The sequence below is a fragment of the Myotis yumanensis genome, unplaced genomic scaffold, assembly GCF_028538775.1.
Source record: "Myotis yumanensis isolate MYYU_CA2020_CCGP unplaced genomic scaffold, mMyoYum1.0.hap1 SCAF_3, whole genome shotgun sequence".
In the NCBI taxonomy this organism is placed as follows: domain Eukaryota; kingdom Metazoa; phylum Chordata; class Mammalia; order Chiroptera; family Vespertilionidae; genus Myotis; species Myotis yumanensis.
This window is the reverse complement of record NW_027223754.1, coordinates 210103993-210131108: the sequence shown is the minus strand read 5'-3', so window position 1 is coordinate 210131108 and position 27116 is coordinate 210103993. Positions and strand designations below refer to the sequence as shown.

The following is a 27116-nucleotide window of genomic DNA, read 5'->3' as shown; positions in this document are numbered from 1 at the left end:
CATTAAAATATTGTAAAACTATGATTTAGCCCTAGCCGGATTGACTCAGTGGATAGAGCGTTGGCCTGCAGACTGAAGGGTCCCAGGTTCGATTCTGGCCAAGGGCATATGCCTGGGTTGCGGGCTTGATACCCAGTAGGGGGTGTTCAGGAAGCAGCTGATCAGTGATTCTCTTTCATCATTGAGGCTTCTATCTCCCTCTCCCTTTCTCTCTGAAATCAATAAAAAAAATTTTTTTTAATATTTAAATAAAACAACTATGGTTTACAATTTGAAAATACTTTTTGTTTTGGAACATGAGTGGACAGATCAATAGAATAGAATAGAATACCCAGAAACAGACCCAAACACACACAGGAAATAATAGATTATGCAATAAATTGTTTGGGGGAATATTTGGAAACACATTTGTATCTTTCCTGCATTACACTAAAATAAGCTTCAAACAGCTCAAAGATATAAATCTAAAATATGAAAGCATTAAAGTATCAGATTAAGAATTTTTTTTTTATATTCTTGGGATGGGTTTACTTAAGTATGACTCATAATTAAGAAGTCATCAACTCTGACCACAATAAACATTTATAAATTTTCCATGGAAAAAAAATAAAATCAAAAGATGACCGAATAATAATATATGCAACTCAAGTTATGTAGCATAAAAACAACTTGTATAAATGCTCAACCTCACTTAAGTTAAAATCACAATGAGATACTACGTAGACTCAATGATTGGCAAAGATAAAACTAGTATTGCTCATAACATGTATGGCTCATGATCTATTTTTATTAGATAGTTCTGAGCTAGATGGACACAAATTGAGCTGCTAAATCACTGAACTACAGGGCCCGGAGGCCTGGTCCTTCATATCCACCAGGACCGCTGTTGGAGACACCTGGCCTCAGCCTTCGAGGCCCAGGCAAGGACGCTCACCCTGCCATACCTGTAATCCTCCTTCACTGCCCCCAATACAGCCCCTTGGCCATCTCTTTTCTCCCCACTGCTCTGTAATTCCTCTTGTCTTAACAAGCCCCTGCTTCCCACCTTTTCAAACCTTTTTTTATTTTTCCAAACCTTTCTACTTGGCCCTTTGGAAAACGAGTTCTTGAGTAAAAATCACTCTTACTCGTTCCTGTCCCAGCCAGGCAGGTAAGGAAAATAGGTGAAGGGTGAAGGGCTAGTGCAAGGGGTCACTGCCTGTGCCCACACGGTGCGTGGTCAGAAGTTGCAGGTGGAGAGCCCTGACCCGGCTCCATGGGGGAATGTGGACGGAGCACGGCCAGGTCTTCAGAAGTTTCGGGAGAGGCTAGAATCCCTCGCACACTGCTGGGGGGAATGCAAAATGGTGCAGCGCCTTGGAAACGGCTTGGCAGTGCCTCCGAAGGTTAGACACAGAGTTAGCACACAACCCAGCGATTCCATTCTTAGGTATTTACCTGGGAGAACTGAAAAAAGCTCACACGAAAACTTGCACACGAATGTGCATAGTAGCAGTGTTCACGGCGCCCCCAAAGTGGAAACGACCTGGAAGTCCACCAGTGGCTGAATGTCTGCACAAGAGGTGTAGCCAGGCGATGGAATATTATTCAGCCAGAAAAAGGAACGAGGCACTGATTCCTGCTGCAACGGGACGAGCCTTAGGAACATTGCGCGACGTGAAAGAAGCCAGGCACAGAAGGCCACCTACTGTGTGATTCCTTCAGGTGAAACGTCTGGAATAGCCAGTCCATAGAGACAGGAAATACATGCTGTTGGGGGCTGGGGGAGAGGGAGGGTGGGGAGTGATTGCTGACAGGTACAGGCTTTCGCTTTGAGATGAAGAACATGTTCTAGAATTAGATAATGATGATGGTTGTACAACTTTGTAAATATACTAAAAGCCACTGAACTGTACAGGTAAAAATGATGACTTTTATGGTAGGGGAACTCTATCTCAGAAACAAGCAAACAATCAAGGAGAAAGAGCCCGGCAATCTGGGTCTTTGTGAGGACCGTGGGATGTTTTTCATATCGACTTCTTTTTTGACCAAGCAAAGCAAACTAGGGTTTGGCCTGCGGGCCACCAGCTCCGAAGCTTTCACCATAAATCATGCTCTTCTCTAAAGTCATCCCTTCTCAGCCCCCCTCCCTCCTGTAGGCTCTTTCTTTCCTCCCCTTCCTTTTCCCTCTTGCAACTGCCCCAAGGCCTCTTCCGGACCTTTATCCTTGGCTGGCTGTCAAAGACCCTGTCTCCTCTGAAGTCCTTGCCCCTCAGCTACGAGAACATTCCCCGGCAACGACAGACCCAAACTTACTACTTCCCTCTCCTCCCCGGGCCCTCCTTTGTTCCACTGCCCGTGTCTGTGGCCCATGCCACAGACAACCCGTCTGCTCAGCTCCATACCTTCCCTGAGTTCTTTCACCTTCCCTCCATCTCAGCTGCCATTGGCCCGAGTTACTTATCGCACCGTGCCCTCTCCTTTCCATCTGTTCATGGCTCGAACTTCCTGGTCTTTGATTCCCCTCCTCCCGTCTTCACTTCCTTCCCCCTCCCACCGGGATTCCACAGCTCCTCACCTTAACCACTCTCTTGACAACATCCTCGCTTCTCTTGACGCGTCTCTCTGTTGCACTTGCCTGGAAACCCCAAGCCTGGGCCCTGAGCTACGCTGGGGGAAATCGTGTGGCCTCAGAATCTGGTGCCAGTAATTCACAGACATCAACCGTAACCCGGCCCATCAATACTGCACACCAACTACTCTGCCTCCCTCATCAACTCACCCTCTCATCCCCCACAGTGGCTACTTCTAACGCTCTCCACTGTCCCCAAACCTCTGACTTCACCCTCTGTTACAGAGAAACCGAAGTTTTCCGACAGGAACGCTCCCATCAGCCTGCCATCAAGATGCCCACCTGACTGATTGCACCCGCTTGTCTGTCACCTCCCGAGGGGAAGACATGTCCTTTTGCTATTTGCTAGGGTCTGAGTACTTGTATTTACAATACAGATATTAACAAATTCACAGGTTAAATCCTAATGCCCAGTGTGAGGGTATCAGGAGGCGGGTCTTTGGGAGGTGATTAGGGCATGGATGGGGTTAGTGCCCTCATAAAAGAGGCCCTGGAGGACCCCTGCCCCTCTGCCATCTGGGGCAGTCTGCAACCTGATCAGGGCCTTCGCCAGACACCGAATCTGCCCTTGGACGTCCAGCCTCCAGAACTGTGAGAAATAACTGTTGGTTGTTTATAGGCCCCCAGTCTATGGTACTTGGTTCCAGCAGCTGGACATCCTCTAAGGCCAGTCCTCCTCTGTGCTAGGTCCCATGCCTCCAATTCCACCTTTTGCTCCTAGAAGCTCTCCCAGGCTTCTGTGGCCTCTCCACCGATTCCTGGCCAAGAGCAAACAAGAATCCTCATATGTCTACCTCCGACCCTGCACCCTCTGACCTTCGCTAGCAACCAGCCTCTTCCCCTTCTAAACCAAAGAAGGTTTGAAAGAGTTGTCCACACTGGCTGCCTCAGTGCCACATACATCACTTGCTCCCCAAAGCAACCTGGCTTCTGCCCCCAACTCCACTGAAACATTCCTTGCAGACCACCACCAACCTCCTTGTTTGGCTTCTCCACAGCATCTAACACCCCGTAGACCTGCCAAGTGGCAGGTGATGCGATAGAGATTGTCTGTGGGAGCTCATGGGAGAGACGTTTCATCCAGCCTGGGGGCGGGGGGTGGTGGTCAGGGAGGGCTCCTCGAATGAGGTGACATCAGGGCAGAGCCTGAAAAGATATGTATAAATTGCCCAAGCAAAGAAGGGGAACAAGAGCATTTAAAAAGTGGGAGGACTCTCAGAATCTGTGAAACTGCTACCGGGTCAACGTTCCTTGCAAGGTGACTGGCCGCTGTGGCTCTGTACTGGACCGCCTCATCCCTGCCCCCAGGGGCACTGGCGTTGTCTCGGCCCCCGTGCCTAAGAAGTTGCCCATGATGGCCAGTATTGACCTCTGCTACACCTCGGCCAGGGGCTGCACTGCCACCCTGGGCAACTTCGCCAGGGCCACCTTTGATGTCATCTCTAAGACCTACAGCTCTCTCACCCCTGATCTCTGGACAGAGACCGTGTTCACAAGTCTCCCTACCAGGAATTCACTGACCCTCTTGTAAAGCCCCACACCGGAGTTTCTGTGCTGAGGGCCCAGGCTCCAGCTGTAGCCACTGCATAATTTTTATACAAGAAAAATAAAGTGAATTAAGCCTGCTGGAAATAATAATGATAATTAATAAATAAAAAATTTCATATTTCATATACTTTTTATTTTTAAAATATATTTTTATTAATTTCAGAGGGGAAGGAAGAGGGAGAGATAGAAACATCAATGATGAGAGAGAATCATTGATTGGCTGCCTCCTGCACGCTCCCCACTGGGGATCGAGCCCATAACCTGGGGATGTGCCCTTGACCGGAATCAAACCTGGGACCCTTTAGTCCGCAGGTCAACGTTCTATCCACTGAGCCAAATTGGTTAGGGCTTTCATATACTTTTTATATATCAGGAAATACTATTCTTCTCTCGAATTTTTTCCGACCACTTAAAAATGTAAAAGCTATTCTTAGCTCACGGGCTATACAAAAACAGGCAGCGGACTAGGTTTGGCCCATAGACTGAAGTTTGCCAACTCCGATGGAAAGCAAGAGAGTGACATAATTGGAACTGGTTTTTAGAAAGATGGATCAGAGTGGGAGCAAGTACGCCAGCCAGAGAGACTGGTGAGCAAGCAATCTGGGAGGGAAGATAAACAACTAGGGAAGCGGCAATGAGGATGGAGCTAAGGGGGTGGATTAGGGAGATGCTGTGCCAGAGAGGGCTTAGAAAGCTCCCCTCCCACATCCTCATTAGGGGAAGAATGAAATAGGATTGGTACCTTTCCTTCCTACCTCACTCCCTGGGAAAAAGCATGCTCCCTAAAAGCTAGGGTAATGGGAGTAGGCATCACCACTGTCTTCACAGTGGGAACAATCACAAGCTACTTCTGGATGGATTCCCCCCAAGAATAAATCCTGAGCTTCCCACTACCATGAGCCCCGTAGGTATCCAGAGACTCTCTCAGTTTGGGGGAGTGCTTACAAGTGCTGTGGGCTGCTGACAAGAGCATTGTTCACATGGAATGCTTAGGATGAAATGAGCAAGGCTTTGAGGCAGAAGGTCAGCACAATGGGAGGCCCGTGGGAACTCAGGGGAGTGGGTGACAGACATGATCAGGCAGGCAGCTGGTCACGGGGGCCTTTGAGAGCAAGACATATAGCTCAGTCTTCCTGGACACAGGTGAGAGGTGGCATGCAGTGTTCACTCAAGTGATAGGTGTCTGAGGGTCCCAGGAGTTGGTTTAGTTCCCTGTAGAGTGTGGGCATCCAGAGAGGATTCCAACATCTGCTCTTTCCCTGGGTCAGGAAGGCTCCACCAAACTCCTCCGGACGCTCTTCCTCCACCTGTACCCCCAAATATAATCTCCTCCCACGCTAGGTGAAGCCTAACCCTTTATCTCTTTTCCTTCCAAGCTACTGTTGATGGATGAATACCATGGCCTTCCCCATTCATGGGCTACCTCTGTAGTCTCAAAACCCAGCTTGCGTAAATCAAAACTCTGGCTCTCTGCCTCAGCCCTTCCCACAGCAGGTGGGCGTTCCTCAGATCTCCTTACCCCTGACAAAATGCCTAAAAAGAAGTGTCAGGAAGGAGGCTGTGTTTAGCATTGATTTCTGCTCTATCTCTAAGAGAGGTGGGAGGAGAAATGGACCTGCATTTGGAGAGAGGGTTGGGTTGCTGAGCAGCCCTGAGGCCCCACTTGAGTTTTGTGTGATAAAGTCAAAGTGTGAACCTTCAGCACGACTGAGTGTTTTCTCCCAGCCGCATTCCGCTGTCCAGCAAGGAACAGATCAAAACGATGGCCCTGGCCGGGAGGGTCAGTTAATTGGAGCATCATCCTGTACACCAAAGGGTTGCAGGTGCGATTACTGGTCAGGGCACATGCCTAGGTTGAGGTTTCAATCTCTGGTCGGGGCATGTATGGGAGACAACCGATTGATGTTTCTCACATTCATGTTTCTCTCTTCCTGTCTCTCAAATCAATAAAAACTATGAGTAAGAAGGGATGTGATGATTGGAAAAGAGGTGGTGACCAGTTAAAAGGTGGAGGGCCAGTGGCTTAGGGATCCCAAATGTGAGGAAGAATTGTCATATCCGAATAAAGGAAGGAGCCAGAAATACAGTGGGAGGTAGAGGTTGAAGACTGGGATGTTGGACGTGGAAATTCTGGAAGTGGTACTGCTCTTGCTATGATAAGGTCCAGGGTATGACAAGGTTAACAGATGGCCTTGGCAGCATAGAGGTCAAGGAACTGATAGGCTAGGTTTTGGATTAATTGTCTACATGGATGCAGAATTCATGAAGAAGAAAATTGGGAAGGAGTAGAGGTGGAGATATCTACACTAATAAAAGAGAAACATGGTAATTGGCATACGACCGCTACCCTTCCCATTGGCTAATCAGTGTATCCTTATGCAAATTAACTGTCAGCCAAGATGGCGGCCGGCAGCCATGCACTGCAGCGAGCAGGGAGGCTTGCTTCCTCCAGGAACTGCGGACTCCAACGTTCCCCGCCTCACTTGCCAGACTCTCAACTGCAACTCTAAGCAACTATTACTATGTTGCAAATAAGAAGCTAAACAAAACCAGCTGTCAGTCAGCCCCGGACCGCAACATTGTATCCATGTTTTCAGCAGCGAGGCCTCAGAGCTAAAGCTGGCCCAGAATAAAAAAAAATAAAGAAAACAAGGAGCGGTTGGGAGCTTTTAGTCAACTGCCAGCGGGAAAACAGCCCTCAGCCCCTCACCCAGACTGGCCAGGCACCCCAGTGGGGACCCCCACCCTGATCAGGACACCCTTCAGGGCAAACCAGCCGGCCCCCACCCGTGCACCAAGCCTCTATCCTATATAGTAAAAGGGTAATATGCCTCCCGGCACCGGGATCAGCATGACAGGGGGCAGCGCCCAAACCCCCTGATCAGCCCTGCTCTGTGCCTGATAGGGGGGAGCTCCCTAATCCCCTGATTGCCCTGCGGCTCTGTGTGTGACAGGGTGCAGCACACCAACCCCCTGATCAACCCTGCTCTGTGTGTGACAGGGTAGAACCATAACCTCTCCATCGGCCCTGCCCTGAGTGTGACAGTGGCGGTTCCCCAACCTCCTGATCGGCCCTGCTCTGTGGCTGATAGAGGGTGGCGCCCCAACCCCCCTCCACGGGCCTTGCTCTGTGTGTGACGGGGTAGAGCCATAACCTCCCCATTGGCCCTGCCCTGAGTGTGACAGGGTGCAGCACCCCAACCCCCTGATCCGCCCTGCTCTGTGTGTGACAGGGGGCGGTGCCCCAACCCCCTGATCGGCCCTGCTCTTTGGGTGACAGGGGGTGGCGCCGCAACCTCCCCATTGACCCTGCCTTGAGTGTGACAGGGGGCGGTGCCCCAACCCCCCAATCAGTCTACCCTGAGCGTGACTGAGGGTGGCATTGCAACCTCCCGATCCGCCCTGCTCTGTGCATGACGGGGCAGTGCCCCAACTCCCCAATCGGCCCTGTTCTGAGCCTGACCAGGGGCTGCACCTAGGGATTGGGCCTGCCCTCTGCCACCCGGGAGCAGGCCTAAGCCAGCAGGTCGTTATCTCCTGAGGGGTCCCAGACTGCCAGAGGGCACAGGCCGGGCTGGGGGACCTCCACCCCCCCCCCCCCCCCACCGAGTGCACAAATTTTTGTGCACCGGGCCTCTAGTCTATATAATAAAAGTCTAAGCGACCTTTACGGCCGAACGACCAGAACAACCGGTTGCTATGATGCGCACTGATCACCAGGGGGCAGACACTGGTGGGGCCTCTCCTGACTCCGCAGCAGCACTAAGGAGCAGCGAGCTGAACGGTAAGGAGCAGCAAGCAGGTGGGCGGTAAGGAGCGAAGGGGTCCCCGACTGCGAGAGGGCACAGGCCGGGCTGAGGGACCCCCTCTTCCCCCAGTGCACAAGTTTCATGCGCCAGGCCTCTTATACACACACACACACACACACACACACACGCCCTGGGGACGAGGTAGAGTGCCCATAGGAAGGCAGGTGACTTGCAATCAGGAAGATCAGCTGTTCAGCAAGGAATAGATCAACACGATGGCCCTGGCTAGGAGGCTCAGTTAGTTAGAGCGTCATCCGTACATCAAAAGGTTGCTGGTTCGATTCCTGGTCAGGGCACATGCCTAGGTTGAGGTTTTGATCTTGGGTCGGGGCATGTATAGGAGACAACTAATTGATGTTTCTCTCTTACATCCATGTTTCGCCCTCCACCTTGCACCAAAGGTGTTGGGAGGTTTGAGGGAGGAGAGAGGGACAAGGGCCAGGAAGTGTCAACGAGGAACATGGAAGAGGCTACTCCTACCTTCAGCTCTTCAGTACAAGGATCTTGGAGGATAAAACCACTCCTACTTAAGGACTGAGAGGAAGCAGTGTCCTCAGGAGAGAGGCGGGTGAGTAGAAAAGAGGTTGGGGATAGAGAAGGTTTTGCTGGGGGTCGGCTGGGGGGGTCTCAAGACATGGTGGGAGCATTTGGCAGATGGGGAGTGAGACTGGGCAGATTAGGGATGATCAGAGTCCTGTGGGGTTGGGGTCCAGGTGATAAGGTGGGAGCCATGGGTTTTGGGCAGGATGGAGCCTGATGGGGCCCTTTCCTCTACCTACACGCTCCTTAGACCCCTTTTCTCTACTGAAACTCACTCCACAGGTGATCTAACCCAAAGTCACGCCTTGGACCACTCTCTGCCAGGGAGTCCCAGTTCTGTCTTCTGTTGGGGTCCATCCCCAGCAGGTCCAGGGGTCCCCAAAGGTGTGGACGGAGTCGGCGATGAGGGAATGACACAGAGACAGCCTTCAGTTGATCAGCAGCCTAGCCAGGATCTCTAGCCAGGATCTCCAGCCAAGTTCTGGTCAGGACCTCCAGGGAAGTTCTGGCTAGGATCTCCAGCCAAGTTCTGGTAGGTTCTCTTGCCAAGTTCTGTAGTCAGGTTCTGTTCAGGTTCTCCAGCCAGGTTCTGTGTCCATGTTCTCTCGCTAGGTTCTCCAGCCAGGTTCTAGCCCGGATCTCCAGTCAGGTTCTGTCGCCAGGTTCTATCCAGGTTCTGTAGCCAGGTTCTCCAGGTTCTCCTGCCATGTTCTATCTAGGTTCTCCAGCCATGTTCTGTTGCCAGGTTCTGTCCAGGATCTTTTGCCATGTTTTCTTGCTATGTTTTCTCTCTAGGTTCTGTCTCTAGGTTCTGTCTAGGATCTCCAGCCAAGTCCTGTCTCTAGGTTCTGTGTCTAGGTTCTGACTCTAGGTTCTTCAGCCAGGTTCTCTCACTATGTTCTGTTTCTAGGTTCTGTCTCCTGTTGTCTTGTTACATCTGTATTTATACCAGTTGATTTTAATCCTGTCAATTTCTATTCCAAAGATTAGGGTGTTTCTTATCTCCATTCCAGGGAGTAAAGATTATGTAGCTTAAGCGTGATTGTTTGTAGTTAAAGTGATTAACTACCCGCCTGGCACTTAGTTAAGGGGTTTTATCTCCTCCTTAACTTCAGGGGAAAATCCCTACCTGGGGAAACAACCTTTCTCGGAGAGGTGACCTTGGTTAAAACACATAGCGCTAAGGGGAGCAAACATATTAAGAACAGTATGCTATATACGCCAGGTCCCTTGAAACATATGCTGTGCAGACGTTTCTTCTCTGCAGCGACTGTGTCAAGCAGCAAGGATGGACCAGCTCCCGGCAGTCTTCACCTTCAGCCTCTCCATAGAGCTCCGGCGAGCACATGCGATCGCCTGTAGACACCTCCACTTGGATGTTTAGAAGACCCTCCAATTGGAGGCGTGAATCTATAAATTCACTTTTCCTCAAGTAAAAGGCAACGCTGCCATTCAGCCTTTTGTTTTGGACAAAGGCCTAAATGTCACCCTAGGAACCTCTATTTCCTTCACCCTTCTCTATTCAACCCATCACCAAGTGCTAAAAAACCTAGCTTCAAAATCCTCCCCAGGCCCCTAACAGATCTCATGGCATTATCGCTGCTGTTGTCATCCTTGCTGCAGTCACTCCTCACCTGGTCCCCACTTCCCCCCTCAGTCTATTTTCATGGAGCAGCCAGAGTGAATTTTCCAAAACATACATCAAAGCAAGTGACTCCCCTCCTTTGGCGGCCCACAGTCCTCACAACAGAACTTCAGGCCCATGCCCAAGTCTTGTAAGATCTGGCTACTCTGCACCCCCAGGCCCACTGTGCTCACCCTTGTTCACTCCGCCCCAGCCACGCTGGCCTCCTTGCCCTTCTCAGGCATTCGAGCCACCCCCAGCTGAGGTCTTTGCCGGGAATGCTCGTTCCTCGCCACCTTCAGAGCTCAGCTCCAATGTCACCTTCTCGGAGAGGCCTTCCCTGTCCATTCTGCTCCAAACAGCGCCCCCTCCACTCTGTCCCTTATTCTGCTTTGTTTTTCTTCACATATACCATATACTCCATAGAGCTCAGTACTGTACCTGTTTATCTGATTATTTCCTGTCTCCACTGGAGTGGGCTCTTGGAGGGCATCCCACCTTTTTCTCAGCTGTATCTCCACACTCTGCTTCAAACTGCTCCCAGCTCATGGGGGGGGGGGGGGCATAATAAGTATTTCTTTAAAAAAAATAGTTAAACTAAAGAAGGCTATTCTATGTGAAATGGGCCTCAAGAGCTCATTGTGAACGTCAAAGGCTGAATACTGACAGTTTGTTGTATGCATTCCTGCCATAGCAAATCTAATTCTCCTCCAAGGTAATTAAGCTTCTACATTAGGCAGAGAGTCCGGGAGGAGCAGCAGTAAAGAGCTTGTCAATGTCTATTTTATTTTTGGTGTTGATACTGGGTCTTGGGCAGGAAAGAATATGCATTTCTCAGCATAATAACGAACATGCCCTTTTCCTAAAGGCCATGAACAACTTCCTGCCTTCCATGCATGCGTCTCTGTGACCTCTGAAAAGAGGAAGGAAGCAGGCTTGGAGCCACCCCCTGCACCCCCCTCGTGGATTGCCTTTTGGAGTCCAGGGTGCACATCCGTGTTCATCTGGCTGAACACTGGTGGGGGAACTCGACCTGAACTTGAGGCTGGGGGAGAAGAAAGGTCATCTTGTGTGAGAAAATGAAATATGGTAACTGAAGGAAGAGGGTGGGGATAGAAGCTTTCAAGAGAGAAGGCACCACAAGTGCAAAGGCCGCCAGGAAGTAGGAGCAAGGCAGATTGGCTCTGAAGGTTGATATGGCCGGAGGGCCCTTGGAGAGTGTCACGGGGGAGAAAAGTGGCTCTGGCCAGACCAGGCAAGGCCCTGTGGGCTACAAGGACAATTTTGAACTTGACTCAGGCTGAGAAGCAGCCCTTTCAAAATGTGACAAGATGATTGCTCAGTTGGTTGGGCATCATCCCATGCACCAAAAGGTTTCGGGTTCAATTCACAGTCAGGGCACATGCTCGGACTGCAGGCTCGATCCCGTGTAAGGGGTGTGCAGAAGGCAGCATATCGATGTTTCATTCTCACATCGATGTTTCTCTCTCTCTCTCTTCCTCTCTCTAAAAGAAAAAAAAAATTTTTTTTTGGAAAAAAACAACAACAAAAAATTAAAAAATAGATCCCGGCAGAATGGATCGGAGTGGGCAGAGAAGATGCAGGGAAACCAGGGAATCTGTTGGCAAATGGCTAAGTGAGAGATGATGGTGCCTTAGACCAGCGAGAAAGGTGGTGTGAAATGCATGGATTTTACGAGTATGAAGAGTTGAGTTGATGGAGATTGGTGATAAGTCAGATACAGAGCATGAGGGGGAAGGAAGATCGAGGAGACACGCGTGATTCTGGCTGGCGCTTGGATGGATGGGTGCCGTTTGTGAGGCGGGGAAGACGTGGAGTGAAGAGGCAGAGGAGGAAGCACAACAGATGCCGAGCCAGAGAAGCAAGAGGGCTACCTGGAGCGCCCCAGGAGTCAAGGCAAACACCAAAACCAAAGTTAAAGCATGTGTGATGGGCTGAGAGCAAACCCTGGCCGTGCATACAACAGCTTCGGCATAAAAATATAGAGGATCGTGAAAGAAATAGGAAAATGGCAAATAACCTGACAGAAACCTGGGCAACTACTATGGAAGGGTGATTGATATGCAGAATAAAGGGTCCAAATTTCCAGGAAACATATGAAAAGATGTCCAATGCCCCTAGAATTTAGAGGAATGTAAATGTTATGGGTTGAATTGTGTCTCCTCAAATAAGACATGTTGAGGTCCTAAAACCCAGTATCTCAAAATGTGGCCTTATTAGGAAATAGAGTTGTCACAGATGTAAGTAATTAAAATGACTTCCTATTTGGGTAGATTTGTGCCCTAATCCAAAAGGACTAGTGTCCTCCTTCTAAAATGAAAGCCACTTGATGACAGAAGCACGGGGACAGCGCCACGTGAGGGCAGAGAACTGGAATGAAAAGCCAAGACTGACAGCCTCACAGAAGCTGGGAAGAGGGAAGGGAGGGTCCCCCCTAATGAGTTCAGAGGGAGCATGGCCTCTGGAAACTGGGTCTTGCACTTCTAGTCTCCAGGACTCTGAGACACTTGTGCGGTTTTTTAAAGACATGGATTTTTTAAAAATCCTCACCAGAGGGTATGTTCTTTTTTTTAAAGTTTTATTAATTTTACTTTTTTTTTCTTTCTGAAGAACCAGCTTTTTAAAATATATATATTTTTATTGATTTCAGAGAGGAAGGGAGATGGAGAGATAGAAACATCAGTGATGAGAGAGAATTACTGATCGGTTGTCTCTTGCACGCCCCCTACTGGGGATCAAGCCTGCAACCCAGGCATGTGTGCCTTTGACGGGAATCGAACCTGGGACCTTTGAGTCCGCAGGCCGACACTCTATCCACTGAGCCAAACCAGCTAGGGCGATATGTTCTTATTGATTTTAGAGAGAGGGGAAGGAAGGGAGAGACAGAAAGAAAAACATCAATGTGAGAGAGAAACATCAAACGGTTGCCTTCTGTACACACCCCAACTAGGAATTGAACCCGAAACCTTTTGGTGTATGGGACAACCAACTGAGCCATCCGGCCAGTCCTACATCTCTGTGTTTTTTTTAAGTCACCAAGTTTGTGATACTTTGTTACAACAGTCCTAGAAACTAATACAGTAAATTAAAACAACATTGAAATGCCTTATTTCTCTCATCAGCTTGGCAAAAAGAAAAACACAGCACACACACACACACACACACACACACACACACAACCACACACACAAGGATTCCAATATCCGGTGCTGGCAAGAATGTGAGAAAATTCCCACGCAACTGCTGGTTGGAGTGGGGTTTACCGACACCTATTTGAAGGGCAATTTGACAGCACACCATCGATTAAAAGTCAAAAGGCCCCTGACCTAGAACTCGGAGATTCCTGTTCTTTCTATCATGGAGAAAGACATGTGCTCACAAAAGAGTTATGTTCTTTGTAGTAGTTTTGTAATAGCACAAGCCGCCGACAAATCCATCGCGCCCATTGATAGAGAATGGTTCCAAAAACGGGTTTGGGAGGATTCACTGTGAAGTTAAGGAAGCTTAGGCTGCAGGGCCCCTCACTGCGTCGGCTCCTTGAATTCCCAGAAGGGGCTGTAGGAATCTCTCCATGTAACTTTGTATTATTTTTCTTAAAGAGGTTCCCCACAAATGCATAAGCCTCAGGCCCCATAAAACGTGAATCTGCCCCCGTTACACTTTATTATAACACATGACAACAGTTTTAAAAGAAAGAAGGCAGCCCTGGCCCAAGGACTCAGTTGGTTAGAGCTTCATCCTGATACACCCATGTTGCAGGTTTAATCCCTGGTCAGGACACACAAGAATCAACCAATGAATGCATAAGTAAGTGGAACAACAAATTGATGCCCCCCCCCCCCCTCAATCAGTAAGTAAAATATATTTTTTTATTTTTATTCTCTTCCCCACTGGGAATAGAGCCTGAAACCCGGGCATGTACCCTTGATCAGAATCAAACCCAGGACCCTTCAGTCCACAGGCCGATGCTCCATCCACGGAGCCAAACCAGCTAGGGCGATAAGTACAATTTTTAAAAAACAAAAACAGATCTTTTTGCAAAATTGGCTGGTTGGTACCTGTTACTCCAAAGCTGACCCATTTCCTCCTGTCTTTTTGATACTTTTACATCTGGAGATCTTCATATTTCTCTAAGCTCTTCTAGCTAAATACTTAAGCCTGAGTCTTTTTTCTTTTTTTTAATATATTTTTTATTGATTTCAGAGAGGAAGGGAGAGACAGAGAGAAAGAGAAAGAGAGAGAGAGAGAGAGAGAGAGAGAGAGAGAAATATCAATGATGAGAGAGAATCATTGATCAGCTGCCTCCTGCATGCCCACTACTAGGGATTAAGCCCGCAACCCGTGCATGTGCCCTTGACTGGAATCAAACCCAGGACCCTTCAGTCCACAGGCCGACGCTCTATCCACTGAGCCAAAGTGGCAAGGGCTGGGTCTTTTTTACAATCTAGCTCTTTGGTGGTTTTTTCTCTCACCTTCAACTCAGCAACATGAGTGTGGATTCGGCTTATCCCCAAAGCCTGCCCTGCTCCGCATCATCCAATTCTAGGGAGCCTTCACCAGTGCCTGAGACCTATGAGCCTGAAGAAAACCGCATCCTTGAGAATGTCATCTGCTGAGACGCTCCACTCGGAGGCGGCAGTCTCTTCTCTTCCTTCCTCCATGGACCTGCTTGTTCAGAACAGCCCTGCTTCTCCCACCAGTCCCAGCACAACACTACCCACCTCTGCAGAGAACAGGACAGGAAGGAGGAGAAAGCCCAGGTCAAGAAACAGAACATTGGAACCGTCTGCTCACAGCCCCAGCTCTGAGGACTCCGTGAGAGATTCCAGAGACAGGAATAGCTCAGCCTCCAGCAGAGGCAAGAACTTTCCAACATCCCGGACCTTAGCTACAAACAGAGTAAGATCTGGTTCCAGAACCACCGGAGAATGAAATGTAGGAGGTAGCAGAAATACAACTGGCCAAAGACTAGCCACCGTGTGACCCCGATGAGCTCAGCAACTACAGACTACCCGGGCCTCTCCTCCTGCCGCCGGGGATGCCTGGCGAACGCTTCTGGAAACCGTTCCGTGTGGAGCAGCCATTCCTGGAACAGCCCGTCTTGGAACTGCCCTGCCTGGAACGGTCAGACCTGGTGTCCCCAGGCCTGGGATAACCAGCTTTGGAACAGCCAGTTCTACAGTTATGGAGAGGAATCCCTGCGGCCCCAGATCCAGCTCCGGCGAAGTCCCGTCCGTGATTTGGAGGCCTCCTTGGAAATTGCTGGGGAAACCTGTGATGCAATACTGCAAGCCCCTATGTATTGTGGTGCCCAGCAAACCACGGATTCATTCCCAGCTTACTCCATGAACCCACAGCCTGAGTCCACAAACATAGAGCCATGCACACAGTGTGATGATCTAGATATGATACTAGATCTAGTATTTGGATAACTCCAGATCGAGAATCTTAACCTCAAAAATAGAAAGTAAAACTACAAAGGTGTGTGACCAAGGATTATTCCTATTTCCTGGGATTGGGAGGCTTGTTACAAACCTCAATTCAGGTGAATGGTTAAGCTACCACATGCTTCACTGATTTCCTCTGCCCCTTTTGCTGTTTTACTACAAACCTTAATTTATTACTCAAGTCATTTGCTGTGTCATGACGATAATACCAGTTTGGCTGGTTGGCTTATAAGTTTACATACAAATAAATAAAACATCTATTTAAAAATAAAATAAATAAAAACAAAGGAGGCAGATAACTAGAGGGGAGGGTTTCACCGAGTGTCTGAATTCTCGCCGAGAAGAGCTGCAAGTTGGTTCGTCATCTGAAAGCCCCTAGTCCAGCGGTTCTCAACCTGTGGGTCGTGACCCCTTTGGCGGTCGAACGACCCTTTCACCGGGGTCGCCTAAGACCATCCTGCATATCAGATATTTACATCACGGTTCATAACAGTAGCAACATGACAGTTATGAAGTAGCAACGAAAATAATTTTGTGGTTGGGTCACCACATGAGGAACTGTATTTAAAGGGCCAGAAGGTTGAGAACCACTGCCCTAGTCACTTACGTGGGCACTTTCAGTGGATGAGAAACGGCAGGCTTCTGGGAGGGATGGTGACACATTGGGCACCATGAGTGTGAACAGTCCTTTCGGGAAACCTGGAGGCAAAGGGTGATGAGCTGCCGGAGAAAGCCTGGCGAGGGAAGGTGTTTTAATGAGGAAGAGGCTCTACCTCTGTGCTGAGGAGAGAACCAGGAGTGCCCAGCATTGAGGCTGAGGAACAGCAATACTGAAAACATCTGTCACTTTGGCGGCTCAGCCTCCAAACACTCTTCCAATTTGGGGAATTATCTTAAACCCACAGCTCCCCTCACAGAGACAGAAACGGATCAGACACTCCCCGCTTCCACCCAGTGGGCACCCAACGTGGGCGTATGACCCAGACCGGGGCCATCCGGGCTCCCAGGGAGGTGACTTGTCCTGGAGTGGCTGTGCCAGCGCCCGTTTCTGTGATTTGGCCTTGGCTGCCCTTTGCCCTCTTGGTTCAGGCCTGTTTTCCTTTTTTAATATATTTTTTATTGATTTCAGAGAGGAAGGGAGAGGGAAAGAGAGAGAGAAACATCAATGATGAGAGAGAATCATGGATTGGCTCTTCCTGCACATCCCCCACTGGGGATTGAGCCCATAACCCGGGCATGTGCCCTGACCGGTGATCGAACTGCGACCTCCTGGTTCATAGGTTGACGCTCAGCCACTGAGCCCCGCCTGCCCGGCAGGCCTGCTTTCTAAGCTGCTTCTCTAACCTTCGTGAGCCATTCCACGATCTACCAAGAAATCCCTTTCCTGCACAAGCCAGCTGGTTGGTTTCCTACACTTGCCGCCAGGAACATGACTGGTCCAAGCAGCTTTCCCAGTTCTCAGGAATATGGAAGGGAATGAACTGAATCTTCCTCAGTCTCGTGCTTTTTTCCTGAAATTTTTTCTGGAAGCTTTGATGTCTGCTACCACTTGCTTCAACTGGAATTTCATAAAGGGTGATATTTGATCTGGCACATGAGGAACGGGCTGACTTACCGCGGGGTTAGTACTAACCCCGATCTTGTGCTCTGCCATCCAGGAACCCAGGACCCTGAAAGTCTGAGACCCCTTCCCATCGCGAGATCACCCACCCGATGGGAAGATTCCCAGGACTCTCAGCCCTTGGAGCTTTTGTTTTCTGTGCGAGAGATAAAATGATGGAGTGGAAAGAGCGTGAGATTCACTCAGGGGACTGTGTACAAGCCCAAGCTTGCCCTTAGCTAGCTGTGTGCCCCTAGGCAAGTCTCTAGAATGCTCTGAGCTCCAATCTCCTCATTTGTAAAGGGAGATAACTGTACTGCTGGCGAGCAACCCGGAAACCCCTGGATGCGTCACACGCGGTCCCTACTGAAGACAGAGGTGGAATGGGTTTTCATGCAAAAGTTATGTTTTGTTCCTCAGACCTCAGAAATGTGGACTGAGGAGGATCCGGGCATAGGGCAAGGCAGCCCGCTTTGGGGGTAGTGCTCCCCGAGCCCCAGGGGCCGGGCTGTTGTGAAAGCCCTGCCCAGTCCAGGCGGTGACTCAACTGGACAGGCCAAATGCAAGGCTTCCACATTCCTGGGCAGTGAGTGAGGCAGAGAGAGACCCAGGGACAGGGATGAAAGCTCAGAGTAGAAGTCGGAGCCCTGAGCGGGCGGAGCCGCCAGGAGGCGTCAGGGCAGAGAGGCAGTTGGTGGTGCTGGTGGCAGAGGCTGCTGGTACCTGCCCCGTATCCCTCTGGTCCTTTCCAGCCCACCTGCAGGGACAGGAGATGGCTGCCTGTGTGCGGACCGCTTTCACCTTCAGTGCCCTCATGGCTCTGCTTCTCAGCCTGAGGGCTTTGTCTGGAGCTGTGGGGACTGGCTCAGCCCCTTGTGCAGGGCGGCCCAGAAGGGCCAGAGGTTTCAAAGCTCCAGGCCTTGAGATCGGTGGATGCATCCCCACGTTGCTGCGCTGTGCTCTGCGTGGCCCCTCAGCTGGCCCCCCGAGGGACTGAGCCCCACGAGGTCACCCACTCGCTGGCTTTCCTCACTTCCTGCCTCACTTTCCCTCTCCCTCGCTGTGCTTCCTGGAATCTCTTCTGAAATAAACTACCAAGTTCCCGCCTAAGGATCTTTGGGGGCATCTGAGTTGAGGCAGCAGCACTAGAAGAGAGAAGCAGAAACGGAAAACCTACCACAGCTCTGAGAAGCTGTGGACAGGTGCTCAGGGACAGCCAGAGAGGGCCTGCTGCGTCCTGAGTGACAGTCCGGTCGCCAAGGCCCATGGTGCCGACGGGGAGCATTCCCCATTAGTGAACTTTCCAGTGATCTCTGCTCCTTTCAACCTGAAAGCGCCCCGCCAGACGCCTCCTAAGGATACCAGCTGTTTGTTAAGCACCTACTATGTGTCAGGCTCTGTGCCAGATATTCTCTCTCATTCTCATGACAATGGCGCTTGCAAAGGAGGTAATATTCTCTTCTAACAAGCAAAACAGTGTGGTACTGGCTTGAAGATAGACATGTAGGCCCATGGATTAGAATAGAGAGCCCAGAAGGAAATCTTCAGATATAAAGTCAATTGATTTTGGAGGGAAAGAACAGTCTTTTCCCAAATGGTGTTGGGAAAACTGGGTAGCCACATGCACAAGAATGCGGTTGTACCTTCACCTCATACCACATACAAAATTCAACTCAAAATAGACCTAAGAGCTAAAATTATACAACGCTTAGAATAAAACATAAGAGCAAATAGTTAGGATGTTGGATTTGGCCATGGTTTCTTACATATGATACCAAAAGCACAGGCCACAAAAGAAGAAATAAATACATTGGACTTAATCAAAATGTAAAACTCTTGTGTATCAAGGGACATTATCAAGAGATTGAAAAGAGCCCGGCTGCTGTGGCTCAGAGGTTGAGCGGTCAGCGCACATGCCCGGGTTGCTTGTGCGCTTGATCCCCAGTGGGGACCGTGCAGAAGGCAGCCAATGTTTCTCTGTCATCCATGTTTCTATCTCTCTATCCCTCTCTCTAAAAATTAATAAAAATATATATATTTTTTAAAAGGCCCTGATAGGTTTGGCTCAGTGGATAGAGCGTTGGCCTGGGGTCCCAGGTTCGATTCCGGTCAAGGGCATGTACCTTGGTTGCAGGCGCATCCCCAGTAAGGGGTGTGCAGGAGGCAGCTAATCGATGTTCCACTCTCACCGATGTTTCTGACTCTCTGTCCCTCTCCCATCCTCTCTGTAAAAAAATCAATAAAATATTTTTTTTTTTTTAAAAAGAGAGAGTGAAAAGACAACCCACAGAATGGGAACAAATTTTGTGAATCATTTATCTGGTAAGGATTTAATATCCAGTTTATATTAAAAAAACTCCTACAAATCATCACCAAACGAACAACCAACCAACTAACCCAATTAAAAAATGGTCCAAGAACTTAAGGCATTTTACTAAAGAAGATATAAAAACAACCAATAAGCACATGTAAAGATGCTCAACATCATTAGTCATTCAGGAAATGTACATGAAAACTACAGTCAGATACCACTTCAGACCTCTAGGATGGTTATTTTTATAAAAATGGAAAATAATAAGTGTTGGCAAGGATGTTACAATGGATTGAATTGTGTCTCCTCCCCACTCCCAATTCATGTTGAAGCCCTAGCTCCTAACGCAGTGGTTCTCAACCTTCTGGCCCTTTAAATACAGTTCCTCATGTTGTGACCCAACCATAAAATTATTTTCGTTGCTACTTCATAACTGTAATGTTGCTACTGTTATGAATCGTCATGTAAATATCTGATATGCAGGATGGTCTTAGGCGACCCCTGTGAAAGGGTCGTTCGACCGCCAAAGGGGTCGCGATCCACAGATTGAGAACCGCTGTTAATGTGATGTCTTTATAAGAAGAGAAAGAGGTGCCCTCAGTGGTCCCGGGTCTGTCTCTTGTTTCAACAGTGTTTGGACGGAACAGACCCAGGGACACCCCTTCCCCCAGCCTCCGGCCACCCTCCTGGGTCTTATCCAGGCACCACTTTCAGAACCATCTCCGGGACGAGCGGGACGAGCGACATACCGAGCTTTTTCTACCTTAGCTCCTCATTGCCCAACAACCAACCATGAGCTCCCAAATCTGTCAGCATTATCCCACCCAGGTGGAGGCTGCCATCAACGGCCTGGCCCCCGGCCTCTGCGGCCTCCACACCTACCTCTCCCTGGGCTTCTGTTTCCACAGGGACGGTGTAGCTCTCCAGGGCGGGGCCACTTCTTCCTCGAGTTGGCGGAGAAGAAGCGCGAGGGCTCCATGACCATCTCTTAAAGATGCAAAACCAGTGCGGTGGCCACATTCTCTTCCAGGACGTGCAGGAGCCCCCCACGGTGAGTGGCAAAACTCAGGGCAGCCGCCCTGGCCTTGGAGAGGAACCTGAACCAGGCCCTTGTGGCACCGCAGGCCTGGGTCTACCCACAGACCCTCGTCTCTGCGACTTCCTGGAGAACCACTTCCGGGGTGAGGAGGTGAAACTCATCAAGAAGATGGGCGACATCTGACTCACCTCCGCAGGCTGCGGGCCCCAGGCTGGGCTGGGCGAGTATCTATTCCAAAGGCTCAGCCTCAAGCATGACTAGGAGCCTTTGGAGCCCAGAGGCCTTTGAGCGGCTCCTCTGCATCCTCTGGCTTTTTACCTGAGCCTCTCCCCGAAACTACTAGCCATTCTTTAACCACCCTAAAGCCCTCTCCCATGCATTGGACCAATGGAAACAACAAAGCTTTTTGCAAGAAGAAGAAGAAGGAGGAGGAGGAGGAGGAGGAGGAGAAGGAGAAGAAGGAGGAGGAGGAGGAGGAGGAAGAAGAAGAAAAAAAAGAAGAAGAAGAAGAAGAGGAGGAGGAGGGAAAGGAGGAGGAGGAGGAGCTCTCTCTTTTTTATAATATATTTTTATTGATTTCAGAGAGGAAGGGTTAGGGAGAGAAAGATAGAAATATCAATGATGAAAGAGAATTATTGACCGGCTGCCTCCTGCATGCCTTACACTGGGGATCAAGCCTGCAACCCAGGCATATGCCCTGACCAGGAATTGAACCATGACCTCCTGGTTCATAGCTCCGTGCTCAACCACTGAGCCATGGTGGTCGGGCTCTCTCTCTCTCTTTCTGTCCCTGAGCATTCATACCAATACCAAGGAAAGGCCATGTGAGGGCATAGCCAAAAGACTTCCATCTAGAAGCCAGAAAGAAAGCTCTCACCAGAAACCAAATTTGCCAACACCTTGATCTTGGACTTCTCAGCCTCCAGAATTGTGAGAAATAATACATTTCTGTTTAAGCCACAGAATGTAAAAATAGTGCAGCCTCTATGGAAGACAATTTGGCAGTTCCTTAAAAAGCTAAGTATAGAATTTACCATATGATTCAGCAATTCCACTTCTAGGTATATAGAATTAAAAGCAGGGTCTCAAAGAAGTATTTGTATACATCATATACAAATATTTGTATATACTAGTAATTTGTATTTGTATATAACTAAATATTTGTATATAATTATTTGTATATAATTGCAGAAGTATGCATGATAGACAAAAGGTGGAAAACACCCAATAGATGAATGCACAAACAAAATGTAGTATAAACATATAATTGAACTAGAGGCCCATTGCACAAAGATTCGAGCAATAGGCCTTCCTTCCCCTGGCTGCCGGCACCGGTTTTCCTCCGGCACCCGGGACCCAGGCCTTTGGTCCGGCCGCAGCGGAGAAGCCAAGCCTCGAGGCTAGGCTTCTCCACTCCAGCCCGCAGCGAGGCTTGGCTTCTCCGCTCCGGCCACAGTGGATAAGCCAAGCCTCTTCAGTCTTCGCTTAGAGCCTTCAGTCTTCACTCTGTGCTTGTGCATGCAAATTAACCCGCCATCTTTGTTGGGTTAATTTGCATACTCAGCCTGATTGGCTGGTGGCTGTAGCTGAGTGACGACCAATTTACATATTCCTCTTTTATTAGTGTAGATACTATTCAGTCTAAAAAGGAATTCTGACACAAGCTACAACATCAATGAATCTTTAAGACATTGTGCTAAGTGAAGGAACTCAGATGCAAAAGAACAGATATTGTATAATTCCACTTATATGAGGTCCCTAGAACAGGAAAATTTATAGAGACAGAAAGAATAGAGGTTACCAGGGCTGAGGTGGGGTCTGGGGAGGAATGGGGAGTTATTGTCTAATGGGTAGAGAATATGTTGTGATGAAAAGATTCTGGAAATAGTTTTTGATGGTTATACAACTTTTTAAATGTAATACTTAATGCCACTGAATTATACACTTAAAATGGTAAATTTTATAGTGTGTATATTTTACCACCATTTAACAAAAATCCAAAACCAACCAACCAAAACAAGAGACTCAAACATGTTTCCCAAATGTTTTTCAACGGATGAATGAATAAGCAACTTGTCATCCACATGTTGAAATAAAATGGAACAAATCAGTCATACAGACAACCACTTGGTTAATCACTAAGACATTATGTTGAGTGAAAGAAGCTAATCTCAAAAGGTGACATACTGTGTGATTCCCTTATATGATATTCTCGAAAAGACAACCCTTTAGGGATGGAGAACAGATCAGTAGTAGTCAGGGGTTAGGAGTGGGAAAGTGTGTTTATATAGAGACTAGGGGCCCAGTGCATGAATTCATGCACCTTGAAAGGAACTGTGGGCCATGAGGCTGCGGTAGGCACAGGGGCGGGCCTCGGCCCATCCTCCACACCCCCGCCTGGCCCCTCCCGCCGTGGTCCCCCCAACCCCAACCCCTGTCTGCTGGCAGCCCCACTCCTGCTGATGGCGCTGGCCCCCACCCGCTGAAGGCGCAGATTGGGGCTGGCGCCAACAGCAGGTGCAAGTGGGGCTGGCGCAGTCAGTGGGTGCAAGCGGTGGCTGCTGCCCTTATCGCCTCTCAGGAGCAGGGGGAAGTGGAGAAGCCCTCAGGGGTGATCAGGGCCATCAGCTGCCACTCGCACCTGCTGATGGTGCCAAGCGATTGGGACCAGTGCTGGACACCAGCAACGGGCACGAGCAGTGGCTCCAGCGCTGACTGCAGGTGCAAGCGGGGCCAGCGCTGGCAGTGGGTGCAAGTGGTGGCTCTGGCGCCAGCAGCAGGTACAAACAGGGCCAGTGCTGGCAGCAGGTGCAAGTGCCAGGTGGGACCTTGGTGCACAGGAGCAAAGAATTTTCAGTAACCACCAGAGGCTCGCTCTGATGACAGCAACTGGAGCCCCGCCTTGGTCTGGTGCCCCTGCTCACCTGCTCACCATCCACCATGGCCGACACCCGCCATGTTCCGCACACGCTCCCTGGTGGTCAGTGCACATCATAGTGACCGGTTGTTCGGTTGTTCCGGTTGTTCTGCTGTTCGGTCTATTTGCATATTAGCCTTTTATTATATAGGATAGCACGAAGGAGGTGGACCTGCTCTGTATGCTGATTGTGGTGGTGATTATAATAACCTGTGTTCTGTTAAAATTCATGGAATTATTCACAAAGATTTTCTTAAAGTCCAGTTTATTGCAGGATAATTTAAAGTAAAATATAAATGAGGGACTCAGACAGATTGAGTAGCCTGCCCAAGGTCACATGGCCACAGTGGCATGTTTATTTCCTTCCAAGATGGCCTCCTCTCCACCACGCTGCCTCTCTGAGGGCTAGTGAGGGGAAAATGAGGGAAGGGAGTGGAAACCCTTGGCAAATAGGTAAGGGCTGCACAAATGTCAGGGCTTCTTATTAATCAGGGACCGTGGCTGTTCCTCCAGCCTCAATTTGATGAAGAGCATTATTATTATTGATTTGTACACTTTGACCTTTAATATATTAAGACTTGGGGTTCTCAAAAAACCAAACAAAGTAAACAAACAAATGAAAAACAACAGGTGATGTCTTCACTCCTTCTTCCCTAAAGTTCATGTCTTTTAAAGAGAAAAAAAAAAAGCTTAAAAAGGAATATCTGGCTATAGTTTAAAATGAAAAGATTACCTGCTCTGGTTCATGGGTGACAGCACTGCGGGGTGGGCAGGCCTTTGCAAGGGGTGGGGTGAGTTGGAATTATTATCAGCAAAGACCAAGAGAGGGTGAGCGAATCCTCTGGGTGGGGAGTGAAAAGGGCCTGGTGTCAACCCTGTGCCCAGGAGCAGGAGTCAGACTGACCCCGAGTCAGTCACTTAAGCTCTCTGAGCCTCAGTTTCCTGATCTGTAACATGGGGCAATAACAGAGCTCAGATTCTGTTTTGGTGAAGACCAAGTGAATGGCAAAATTCCCATCATTGGCTGGCACATCACTGACAGTCAGTGAATAGTAAATAATAATAATAAACATCGACAATAATTACCAAGTTCTTAAGCTCATATAACACAAAAATAAGTTCAAAGTGAACCACAACTATTATAGGGATCAGAAAAAATACATCTACACCATCCGTTTAATACTCTTTCCTAGGGGACCCCCCGGCCCCAGTCCTAATCAGTTGGCTTGGCAGGCATGAACGAAATAAAACCAAGGGCAGTTCATTTGTTCTTTCTTTCTTTATCCAATGAAGGCCCAGTGGTAGGTGCTGAAGACTGAGGGGCAAACAGAACAGACGGTTTTGCTCTCCTGGAGCTTCAGAATCAGAAGGTAGGCAAGCAAGTGATCAGATACGTGACCAAGCACACGAAGTGCTTTCTAGACAATAAAATGGGCTGAGGTGGTGGAGTGAACTGGATGGCCGTTTCCACAGGGGGCAGGGAAGTCCCCCTTGGGGAGGCAACTGTGAAGGTGTGTTCTGAGACTTGAAGGAGCCAGCCATTTGGAGACGTGGGGGAGCCCCTGGCCAAGGCCACCGGTAGCTGCTGACTCCCTCCAGGGTGGTTGGAGCTCTGTGAACACCAGAGTAAATGACGTTCTTAAATGAGATCAGGAAGGAAGGCAGGGAGGGGCCAGCTCACCTGGAGATGAGTCAGCCTGAGTGAGAAGTTCCAATTATTGACCCAATATATATATTATTAATTTTTTTAGAGAGAGGAAAGGAGAGGGATAGAGAGTTAGAAACATCGATGAGAGAGAAACATCGGATCAGCTGCCTCCTGCACTACTGGGGATATGCCTGCAACCATGGTACATGCCCTTGACCGGAATCAAACCTTGGACCCTTCACTCCGCAGGCCAACGCTCTATCCACTGGGCAAAACCAGTTAGGACAGAAGTTCCAATTTTAAGTTAAATGAGAAGCCAGTGGCGGGTTCTTTAAAGTTACTTAGGTGATACAAATATTCAATGTTACCAGGCTGAGCTCTCCAAACTGAGGTTAGCTTTGCCAATGGGCTGAGGGACTCATGCAAAGCTGGAAAGGACGGACAGAAACAGGGTCACTCTGTGACACTACAGGCTGTGTGAGGTTCTGCAGACCATGGGGTCAGGGCCCAGTTGAGAGAGTGGGCAGTGGGCTCCAAAGAGCTGGCTGATTTTTTATAGTAGAGTCAATACTAAAAGGACTTGGAGAGCCCTTGCTGGTGTTGCACAGCAGTAAGAGTGTAGACCAGCGGTTCTCAACCTGTGGGTCGAGACCCCTTTGGGGGTCGAACGACCCTTTCACAGGGGTCGACTAAGACCATCGGAAAACACATATATAATTACATATTGTTTTTGTGATTAATCACTGTTTTAATTATGTTCAATTTGTAACAATGAAATTGGGGGTCACCACAACATGAGGAACTGTATTAAAGGGTCGAGGCATTAGGAAGGTTGAGAACCACTGGTGTAGACTCATGGGTTCAATTCCCAGTCAAGGGCACATACCTGGGTTGCAGGTTCAATACCCTGCCTCGGTCAGTCGGGAAGGCAACTAACTGATCCATGTCTCTCTCACATCAATGTTTCTCTCACTCTCTCCGTCCTCCCTCCCTCCTCTTCACTCCCTCTAAAAATCAACGGGAAAAATATCCTCCGGTGAGGATTAAGAACAAAAACAATTACAAGGACTTGGAGAGCTCACGGGAGCAGTAGGGGTGTCGGGGAATTGGGGTCAGAAAACGGGCAGCCATGGGGACCACAGCCAACACAATGCCACAAAACTAGTCTGGGAAGGTGTTGGCTGTTGATGCTGTTAAACACTGGATTTCATAATCCATGTTTCTACCTGCACTGGGCCCTGGGTGCTGCCAGCGCTGCTGCCCACGGTCATAATGGATGGGAGGGTGAGTGTCCCTGAGAGGTGGAAGTTAGGTAACCCACCTTGCTGGAGAGCCAAGATCAGCATGTTCAAAGTCTATGATGGGAAATGAACTCTGCTTCCATCAAGGTGGGGGATTTCTCAACCAGTGGAAGTGGCATCAGACCAAATTAAAGATTCACTTCAGGCTGTAGCAAGGAGACTAATAACAGCATGGCCAGTCAGGGAACTTCAACCTTCTTTGAGAAAAATGAGCCCTGGCCAGTATAGCTGTTGGTTGAGCATGGTGCCCTGCACCCAAAGGTCGCCAGTTCGATTCCCGGTCAGGGCACATGCCCAGGTTTCGGGCTTGATGCCCTGTAGGGGGGCATGCAGAAAGCAGCCAACCGATGTTTCTCACATCTATGTTTTTATTGGTTTTAAATAGAGAAACATACATGTTTCTCTTTAAACATAGATGTTTCTCTTTTATAGGTTCTCTCTTTAAAACCAATAAAAACATATTTTTTTTAAAAAGTGAAGAGGGTTGGGTTCTGTCACTGGCAGTGAGAATGGAAAACATGACACAGATTTTAGTGAGAGTACAAGAGCAGAATGAATAGAGGTTAATGATTAATTAAATGCAGAGGCAAAGGAGAGTATCTGAAATGCCTGTGGCTTCAGGAATTGGATGAGTGACAATGACATTAATATGGGGAAATGACCAGAGGTCCGTTATTTTTGACAAGCTGAGTTTGAGTGT

The 27116-nt window shown here is 49.0% G+C and overlaps 2 pseudogenes; both read left to right on the top strand.

The window, feature by feature from the left end:
- The first annotated feature begins 14640 nt into the window (after positions 1-14640).
- LOC139006540 (homeobox protein NANOG-like) lies at positions 14641-15585 on the top strand (annotated as a pseudogene).
- A 4718-nt stretch (positions 15586-20303) lies between these two features.
- Positions 20304-20811, top strand: LOC139005796 (ferritin light chain pseudogene; annotated as a pseudogene).
- The last annotated feature ends 6305 nt before the right edge of the window (positions 20812-27116 follow it).